The sequence below is a fragment of the Bos taurus genome, chromosome 3, assembly GCF_002263795.3.
Source record: "Bos taurus isolate L1 Dominette 01449 registration number 42190680 breed Hereford chromosome 3, ARS-UCD2.0, whole genome shotgun sequence".
In the NCBI taxonomy this organism is placed as follows: Eukaryota; Metazoa; Chordata; class Mammalia; order Artiodactyla; family Bovidae; genus Bos; species Bos taurus.
The window spans coordinates 21,226,986-21,237,167 of NC_037330.1; the positions used below are offsets into that span (position 1 = coordinate 21,226,986).

General features: G+C 43.3%; 2 non-coding genes across 2 annotated transcripts; one reads left to right on the forward strand and one right to left on the reverse strand.

Annotated features, from left to right (window-relative positions):
- Window positions 1-704: 704 nt before the first annotated feature.
- Window positions 705-776, reverse strand: TRNAH-GUG (transfer RNA histidin (anticodon GUG)). Its single transcript has one exon. It is a non-coding gene; the product is annotated as a tRNA-His (tRNA).
- Window positions 777-1,585: 809 nt separating this feature from the next.
- TRNAN-GUU (transfer RNA asparagine (anticodon GUU)) lies at window positions 1,586-1,659 on the forward strand. The gene has a single exon. It is a non-coding gene; the product is annotated as a tRNA-Asn (tRNA).
- The last annotated feature ends 8,523 nt before the right edge of the window (window positions 1,660-10,182 follow it).

The following is a 10,182-nucleotide window of genomic DNA, read 5'->3' on the forward strand; positions in this document are numbered from 1 at the left end:
AACAGGGTTCTGTGCTCAGGGAATCTTCAAGTCTGATCTCCATTTGTGATTGACCCAAACTCCCCACTTTGGGTCCTGCTTTCAGTATAACTTTCCTGTCTGTTGCCAGCAAAGCTGTGGTCAGGCAGAGGAATCACATGTTCACTGTTTCCACTAGTTGGTTGTCAGAGCAGAGGGTGCTGTAGTCACCGTTCTTCATCACTTATAAGCGGTAATAGTTAAGTTCCTCCAGTAGTCCTGGCCTGATGGATACCGTTTGTCTAGTGAGTGGCTGCCCACAGGCATTTAAGATCCTTGAGAGTGTAAAACGAAGGGCACTAGAGAGGTTAGTACGAGGACTAGGAAGGGAACAATGGCCAAGGATTGAAAAAGTCCTCGGAGCAGAGATTCCCAGGAGCCCAGAAGAAACCTGCAAAACAAGTCTAGGGAGCAGGAGTCGCTTATCTGCTACAAGTTTTATCGGGTCTTTGTCCTGCCCATCTTGAGTAACAAATAAACTAGGCTTTCCACCAATTACAGCACAGGAGGCTCCTTGCTGGGCTTCCCTACGTCACAGCAGCAGAAAAGGAGAAACCACCGCCTTCAGTTTCCTCCTGCTCAGACCAGGGATGAGAACGTTGAGATGAGTACTCTGTGGGGTTACAATTGTGCAAGTTTCCAGCCGAAGTAAAAAGGGAGTAGCTGTCAGGAGTGACGGATGAGAGTGCCGTGACTCGGATTCGAACCGAGGTTGCTGCGGCCACAACGCAGAGTACTAACCACTATACGATCACGGCGCGCCACGGCTCCTGCCACCGTCGCAGCCCTTGCTCTTACAAGGCGGACGTAAATTCCTTCCCGTCACTGCGCTGTTGCTGGACGACAACAGGTATTCATAGACTTTCTTTCGTCTCTGCTCTCTTATCCAGTCCCCTCCTCTCAATTTTGATACATGGTGACTAAATCAAAACAGAAACCAAATCTTGCCTCCGCAGATCAGGCCCTTGCCTCTGCACAGACCTCCTGGGAAGTCTCTTTATCCTGGTCCCCACCTCGCCGGCTTCTTTCCTGGCTCTTCGCGTTTGTCCCTTCGGACCGATCCCCCGCACCCCCTGGTTCCGCTCCCGCCCCACCGACTGCGGACCAGAGGAGGGAGGGCAGCGCCAGCGAAGCAATCGGAGAGCCGTCACAGGGCCCACCGGGGGTTCAGCTTCCCTCGGACCCCCCTCGGCTCAGGCCCGAGGCGTCTCGGGGGTGCTGCATCTGCGGCGGGTGTGGAACCAGGCGCGGCGGGGACGAACTGCTGCCCTTCTGGCTTCGGAATCGCCCGACTCCCGGCTTCCCCACGAGAACCAACGCGCTGCGTCGAAGCCAGCTCTCCGGCTGTCGGAGGGTTTGAGAGGGTGTAGCACTCCAGTGTTCCTGCCTGGAGAATCCCAGGGACGGGGGAGCCTGGTGGGCTGCGGTCTATTGGGTCGCACAGAGTCGGACACGACTGAAGCGACTTAGCAGCAGCAGCAGCAGTCCGGGGAAAGGCGTGTGGCTCCGCCTGGCGTGGAAGGGCTGTTTCTTCTCTGCGGCGTTAAGAGAATTGTGCCATTCGTTAGTCTCTGTGGCGCAATCGGTTAGCGCGTTCGGCTGTTAACCGAAAGGTTGGTGGTTCAAGCCCACCCAGGGACGTCTTCCGTTTACGTTTTTAGAACTTAGAGGTTTTCTTGGCTCTTCTCTGCCCATCCCCTACTGTAAAAGCCGAAAAAGCCTCCTCCTCTTGTCTGCTGTGTCTTGTCCACCTGACAGGGACAGTAGGCAGGATCAGAAGACCATCACCGAGCCGTACAGAAGAGCTCACCCGGAAAATAAAGTGAAAGTGAAAGTGAAAGTCGCTCAGTCGCGTCTGACTCTTTGCGACCCCATGGACTGTCCATTGAATTCTCCAGGCCAGAATACTGGAGTGGGTAGCCTTTCCCTTCTCCAGGTAATCTTCCCAACCTAGGAATTGAACCGCATTGCAGGTGAATTCTTTACCAACTGAGCTATCAGGGAAGCCGCAACGGGAAAATAGGTCCCCTGGAAATTCCTGGGATGTCATGGTTACTTTGTGAATTGCTTTTAACGAGGGAGTTACTACCGTCTTTTTTTCTGCAGGTAGTATTAAATAGAGTATTTATTTAACCCTTTCCATATGCTTTTGAAATTAAGCTGGTTTTATGATTTCATGGTTACAAATAATGCTGTAGTCATCCTTTTACACACATGGTTGGCCCCTTCTACAAGGTCTTCTATAGCGAAGAGTCCTGAAGAGTAATTGCTCTGTCACATAGTGTTTACATGGCTCGTATACAATTCCATTTCTGCTGACACATGTTGGAACATGAGAATGTTGCAGTCACTTTAGACGACATCTAAAAATACTTACAAATAATCATAAGTGGAATAGCTGAGTGCTCTGACTTCTAGAATTATAAGTGTTAATTCCCGTTTAAAGATATTACCTTTCTAGTATATTTAATATACTTGAACACATAAATTTAATATTTTATATTTATTGGATGCAGTATTTGTTTATTTGATCAGTACAACCACTAGAGGAAATTAAGGAAGTGCAATTTAATTTGGATTTTCAAGTCAATATAAACCCAAGACTTGTATAGAGTAGACTATTCCGTTCAGTTCAGTTCAGTCGCTCAGTCGTGTCCGACTCTTTGTGACCCCATGAATCGCAGCACGCCAGGCCTCCCTGTCCATCACCAACTCCCGGAGTTCACTCAGACTCATGTCCATCAAGTCAGTGATGCCATCCAGCCATCTCATCCTCTGTCTTCCCCTTCTCCTCCTGCCCCCAATCCCTCCCAGCATCAGAGTCTTTTCCAATGAGTCAACTCTTCGCATGAGGTGGCCAAAGTACTGGATTTTCAGCTTTAGGATCATTCCTTCCAAAGAAATCCCAGGGCTGATCTCCTTCAGAATGGACTGGTAGGATCTCCTTGCAGTCCAAGGGACTCTCAAGAGTAGACTATTATGTTATTATTATTTTCTACATTATGAGAAAATGTGAAAGAAAATATATAGTCACTTTTAGACCAAATTATTAAATCATTCTAACTTTTCTGAGTCACCTCAAAAAAAAAATGATATACATCTTTCCAATACCATTATACATCAAATATTTAAATTATATAACTTCTTAAATATACTAAGATGCATTTTGTTATCAATTTCATTTCTTTCTTTTTTTTTTCTCAAGTAACCAAGAACATCAATTGAATCTATAGCTAAATCTTTTATTTTCTCATATTAGGAATTCAGCATATTTTTATTTCAGGAAATATTGCATTTAAATATAGGCATAAAGCACTTTCTCTAGAAATTCTTAATTTTCTCATTTAAAATTTATATTTAAAGTCATGTAAATGATTATTACTTTCCCTAAACTAATTGGGGCAGTAGAGCCTCTAAATTTTTAGATAACTTACTTGTCCTTTCTGGAGGAAGAGAAAGCATATTGATTTGTTTCTAAGAAAATCTATTTAAAAGGAGAAAATTCCATCAAAATGAGGGTATTATTTAAGGTGAAAGCAGAGGCAATGATATCTAGCAAAACCACTTGCCAGTGAGGGAAACAAAATGAAATAATTAAGCAACACTATTGCTTAATATTGAAGGAGCCTCATTGCTGAAATGGAGAAGGCAATGGCAACCCACTGCAGTAATCTTGCCTGGAAAATCCCATGGATGGAGGAGCGTGGTAGGCTGCAGTCCATGGGGTCGCTAAGAGTCGGACACGACTGAGCAACTTCACTTTCACTTTTCACTTTCATGCATTGGAGAAGGAGATGGCAACCCACTCCAGTGTTCTTGCCTGGAGGATCCCAGGGATGGGGGAGCCTGGTGGGCTGCCATCTATGGGGGTCGCACAGAGTTGGACTGACTGAATCGACTTAGTAGCAGCAGCAGCATTACTGAAAATCAGAGTATTCTGTGATACACTTATGAGTCTCCAGTGTATGAATCTGTGCATGAAGTCATTGCTTTTCATCCATTTTTATTAAGGACTGAACTTGCTTACAGTTCTGGAAGTATTCAGTCTTGATTAGTAGAGTGGTCACAAGTGCTCATGTTGCTGACTTATTGCTTTTTTGTAATGACATAAATGTCTCTTCTTCAGCTTTCTGTTGTCTGATTTAAACAATCCTTAAAGGTCATTTATATGATTTTTTCAGTTATTTAGAAACTTGAGTATACCAATGAAAGAGAGCTGCCTGTTGCATGCTGAAGCATGTAACAGCATTCTTCCTGTACTAATTCTTTTTAAGTGTAGCTATTTATTAATTTTAAGAGTTCCTTATGGGGGGAACCATTGTGTATTAAGATCATCCTTATTTTAGATATTCCCAATTTGAAGTTATTGACCACTATTGATTGGGCTTATATGGTTTTTACCAAATTGTGGAAAGACAAGAGGTGGACACCTTTTCCCTGCTGCAATGTTATTATTTTATACTAATGAAATACCAGAATCCTCAGGACAAGCAGCAATTGAAAAAGACTCACAGCCCAGATTAGCTGTCAACTTCTACCTCACAGGGAATGGATCCCTGTCAACCACAACTCAACATGGATTATCCCCAAAAGTTCACTTCTTAAAATTACAAGCAGAATCCCACAGTGATGGGAGAAAGTAACGATGCACAAATGAGAGGAAGAAAAAAGACTTGTCCAATAAACACACTTAGTATGTAAAAGCCAAAGAGCTCAATTTTGCTCACGGGGTTCAACAGTAGAACAGAGCAAACATGAGCCACTAGATCCAAGGGTCCAGGTCTGAAGGAGGAGCCCGTCGGGGGCAGGATTCTATTGACTCTGGTGATGTGCTGATTTTTATGGAGGTAGTGGGGAAAAAGGAATAACAGACAAATTCAAATACCAGTTCCCCATTTTATAGGAGGGAGGATAGGTACTAGATTATTTTCATCAAGTCCAAATGTAAATAAAAGAGGAAAAGGGAGAAAGATAAAACATCCAGGATCAGCGAGATTTTTCTCCTCAGATAAGTTGCTTGGTAGGAAGCTGTCAAAGAAGTCATTCTGGCCAGTCTTCTCTGGACCTCCTTGACTAAGTCATTAGAGAAAGCAATTACAGTTATTGGAAGACTCTAAAAATATTGAATGTTTAGTTTTCCAACATACAATATAGAATATGTGTAATGTCCACAGTGTCCATCTGCTGTCCTTCTTCTTAGTTGTGTCTGGAGGGCACTGCTCCCTCTATTAGTTAGAATATTGTAGAGAGATATATAGAAAGACCGTTGTATTGGCAAGTAAATGAAGACAAGGACATTGAAAGATTAGAAAATAAATTGGAATATGACTCAGTCTCACTTCTGTAGAAAGCAAATTGGCAGGATTTGCCAACATAAGAAGCGTATAAACACTGAAGGTAGCAATTGCACATCTAGTTCTCTAGACTATGGAAATACCTGCAAAAGTGGTCAATGGTATGTGTACAATCATGATGGCTGCAGCAACTTCATAATCCTAAAACCATGAAACCAAGTAATACACAAACTATGGAAGAAACCCTTATCAAAAATAATGCAGAGGATAATTATGATGATGATTTTTCTGATAACATAACTGATACAGCAAATACTAATCACTGGTCTCCTATTAAAAGTGAAAAACTTGAGGTAAATATATTTTAACTTACTGTCCAAGCCTTAAAAGACTGAATACATATTTCACCCCAGCAGGACATGGATTCTTAGGTCTCTTTTCACAGTTCCTCAGTTAAGAACACTCTTACAGAAGGTGTTTTGTGCGAACAGAGCTAGCACTAGCCTGGCAGTAGTTGTAAGGTAGATAGGACCCAGAATAGAATATCATGAATGAAATGGAATAAAAACCACTCCCACCATTCTTGGATGGGCTAGAACCTTGGATGGGCTGCAGCCTTCCGGCTAACAGCCTAGTGCATTAATAGTGTGCACCAGAGACCGTAGTAGTCACATTTTCTGGACTCCATATGGAGCGCCTGCCTGAGTGAATGCTAAGTCACTCAACTGTGTCCAAGTCTTTGTGATGCCGTGGTCTGTATCCTACCAGGCCTCCTCTCTACCTGGGATTACCCAGGCAAGAATACTGGAGTAGGTTGCCAAATCCTCCTCCAGGGGATCTTCCCAAACCCTTCTCTCCTGCATTAGCAGCTGAATTCTTTCCACGGAGCCACCTGGGAAGCCTTGGAGTAGACACAGACTAACTCCCAGGATTGGTAGGGAGGAGTAGGAAAGAATTTGTGCTTCTACCCCTCCCTCAATCCCTTTCTTGTCCACTCTCTCTTAGCTCCTCTTCCCATCCCTACAACTGAGAAATTCTGATATACAGACATCTGTGAAGAAAGACCCAACTAATCTGTGCTCAGGAAAACAAGCTCTGGGTTGTAAAAATGGTTCTGCCCTTGTGTGGCCTTGGATAAAGTAAATCTTTTATGCCTCACTTATTTCATCTGTAAAATGGGAGCCATAAGAGCATTCTACTTCATTTTGTTCACTTTAGATGTGCCTGGACTTAATTACTACTGGATCAATAATGTTATATGCAGAGAAATCATAGACAAGACAATTTTCATTATCCTTTTCATCTTTTGACAATCACTATCCCTATTTATTTCACCTTAAATTAGTTTTGCATCTTTTAAAAACTCTTGCATTCAATATGTCATTCCTTTTTGTTGCTAAGTAGTAATCCATTGCATAGATATTTTACAGTTTCTTTATCATTCTCCTGATGTTGGATATTTGGATTATTTTAAGTTTTGGTTGTTGTGAAAAAGCTTCTAGGGGCATTCTTATTATAAAGTGTTTTTGTGGGCATACTCCCCTTCCCCATTTCTCTGGGTTGACTACTTGAGGAAGGATCTAATGGAACCTAAGAGGAAGGGTGAGTATTTAACTTTACAAGAAACTGCCTAAATATTTCCCCAAATGCTTTTACCAATTTATAATTACATCAACACATGTATGAGAGCTATGGTTGTTGACAAAAATTCTCTCCTTGACCAAACTCTAGATCAGGCTCCTCTGAACTCTGTTCTCAACTAGAGCCTGAATTTCAGTCTTCAGAATTGGTCTTTGCATTGTCCAATTTGAGCACAAATCCTGCTAAGTCATTTTAAACAGAACACCCCTACCATAATACCTGAGAAGGCTCCTCCGCCTCCACCACCACCATACCCCAGCTGATCCCTGATCACTTTGGCTGGCATTCAGCAAGAATCCCTTAGGTTGGCTTAGCATAATCTCCCTGTAACTCCTCATGTTTCCCCTTAGTAACGTTCTGTCCACTAACCCTCACCCTGCTTCTTGGCTATAAATTCCCACTTTTCTTTGCTGTTTTCACAGTTGAGCCTGATCTTTGTCTCTTACCACCAGCCCACATTGCAGGAGTCCCCCTCCTACATACAATACATATTTATTTGAGTTCCACAAAAGACGCATTGAAAAAAATGGGCCCAGTCTGAGGGTCAAACCTAGCCGTTGAAGTGGCCCTGGGTGTGAGATATTTTCAGTAGTGTGTGGTTGTTTTGTCTAGTTTCCCCCACACCTACAAGTCCTCACTTTAGAACTCTTCAGAAATCACTTTCTTGGCTAAAAGATTTTAAAGTACTCTTACCCCAAGTAAGGGCTTCCCTGGTAGCACAGAATCTGCCTGCAATGTGGGAGACTTGGGTTCAGTCTCTGGGATCTCTGGGTCAGGAAGATCCCCTGGAGAAGGAAATGGCAACCCACTCCAGTATTCTTGCCTGGAAAATCCCATGGACAGAGGAGCTTGCCGGGCTACAGTCCATGGGGTGGCAAAGAGTTGGACACGACTGAGCGACTAACACACACACATACACCCCAAGTAAGTGTGTTTTAAAAAACAGACTTAGCATTGAAACATGTATATTACCATATGTAAAATAGATGACCAGTGCAGGTTTGATGCATGAAGAAGGGCACTCCAAGCAGGTGCTCTGGGACAACCCAGAGGGTGGGATGGGGTGGGGAGGGAGTAGGGAGGGGAGTTCAGGATGGGGGGACACATGTACACCCGTGGCTGATTCATGTCAGTGTGTGGCAAAAACCACCATAATATTGTAATTAGCCTCCAATTAAAATAAATAATATAAAAAAATAGACTTACCTGTTGCATGCTTGGAATCCATTCAAAGCCAAGGGAGAGAAGCTCAAGTGCTACAAGTTCAACTGCTGCCCATTTGAGGAGGAAAAGGGGCTGCTTACTCACTGGCCGCTGGTCCCAGGTTGTCTGCTTTGGCTCCAGTTGCTGACGGGATCCACCATCCACCTTCACCTGCATCGGGAGGACCTGGTCCCTGTGGACGCCCACTTCATCTTCAGGGTGCTTTTCAGTTCAGTTCAGTTCTGTCGCTCAGTCATGTCTGACTCTTTGAGACCCCATGGACTGCAGCAGGCCAGGCCTCCCTGTCCATCACCAACTCCTTGAGCTTACTCAAACTCATGTCCATTGAGTCGGTGATGCCATCCAACCGTCTCATCCTCTGTCTTTCCCTTCTCCTCCTGACTTCAATCTTTCCCAGCATCACAGTCTTTTCAAATGAGTCAGTTCTTCGCATCAGGTGGCCAAAGTATTGGAGTTTCAGCTTTAGCATCAGTCCTTCCAATGAATATTCAGGGCTGATTTCCTTTAGGATGGACCGGCTGGATATCCTTGCAGTCCAAGGGACTCTCAAGAGTCTTTTCCAACACCACAGTTCAAAAGCATCATTTCTTCAGTGCTCAGCTTTCTTTATAGTCCAACTCTCACATCCATACATGCCTACCGGAAAAACCATAGCTTTGATTAGATGGACCTTTATTGCCAAAGTAATGTCTTTGCTTTTTTAATATGCTGTTTAGATTGGTCACAGCTTTTCTTCCAAGGAGTAAGCGTCTTTTAATTTCATGGCTGCAGTCCCTTGTCTGCAGTGATTTTGGAGCCCAAGAAAATAAAGTCTGTCACTGTTTCTACTGTTTCCCCATCTATTTGCCATGAAGTGATAGGACCAGATGCCATGATCTTAGTTTTCTGAATGTTGAGCTTTAAGCCAACTTTTTCACTCTCCTCTTTCACTTTCATCAAGAGGCTCTTTAGTTCTTCTTCACTTTCTGCCATAAGGGTGGTGTCACCTGCATATCTGAGGTTACTGATATTTCTCTGGGCAATCTTGATTCCAGCTTGTGCTTCATCCAGCCCAGCATTTTTCATGATGTACTCTGCATATAAGTTAAATAAGCAGGGTGACAATATACAGCCTTGATGTAGTCCTTTCCCTATTTGGAAACAGTCTATTGTTCCATGACCAGTTCTAACTGTTGCTTCCTGACCTGCATACAGATTTCTCAAGAGGCAGGTCAGGTGGTCTGGTATTCCCATCTCTTTCAGAATTTTCCACAGTTTGTTGTGGTCCATACAGTCAAAGGCTTTCACATAGTCAATAAAGCAGAAATAGATGTTTTTCTGGAACTCTCTTGCTTTTTTGATGATCTAACAGATGTTAGCAATTTGATCTCTGGTTCCTCTGCCTTTTCTAAAACTAGATTCAACATCTGGAAGTTCATGGTTCATGTGCTATTGAAGTCTGACTTGGAGAATTTTGAGCATTACTTTGCTAGCATGTGAGATGAGTGCAATTGTGCAGTAGTTTGAGCATTCTTTGGCATTGCCTTTCTTTGGGATTGAAGTGAAAACAGAGCTTTCCAGTCCTGTGGCCACTGGTGAGTTTTTCAAATTTGCTGGCATATTGAGTGCAGCACTTTCACAGCATCATCTTTTAGGATTTAAAATAGCTCAACTGGAATTCCATCACCTCCACTAGCTTTGTTCATAGTGACGCTTCCTAAGGCCCACTTGACTTCGCATTCCAGGATGTCTGGCTCTAGGTTGGTGATCACACCGTGATTATCTGGGTTGTGAAGATTTTTTGTATAGTTCTGTGTATTCTTGCAACCGCTTCTTAATATCTTCTGCTTCTGTTATGTCCATACCCTCTCTGTCCTTTATTGAGCCCATCTTTGCATGAAATGTTCCCTTGGTATCTCTCATTTTCTTGAAGAGATCTCTAGTCTTTCCCATTCTATTGTTCTCCTTTTTCTTTGCATTGATCACTGAGGAAGGTTTTCTTATCTCTCCTTGCTATTCTTTGGAA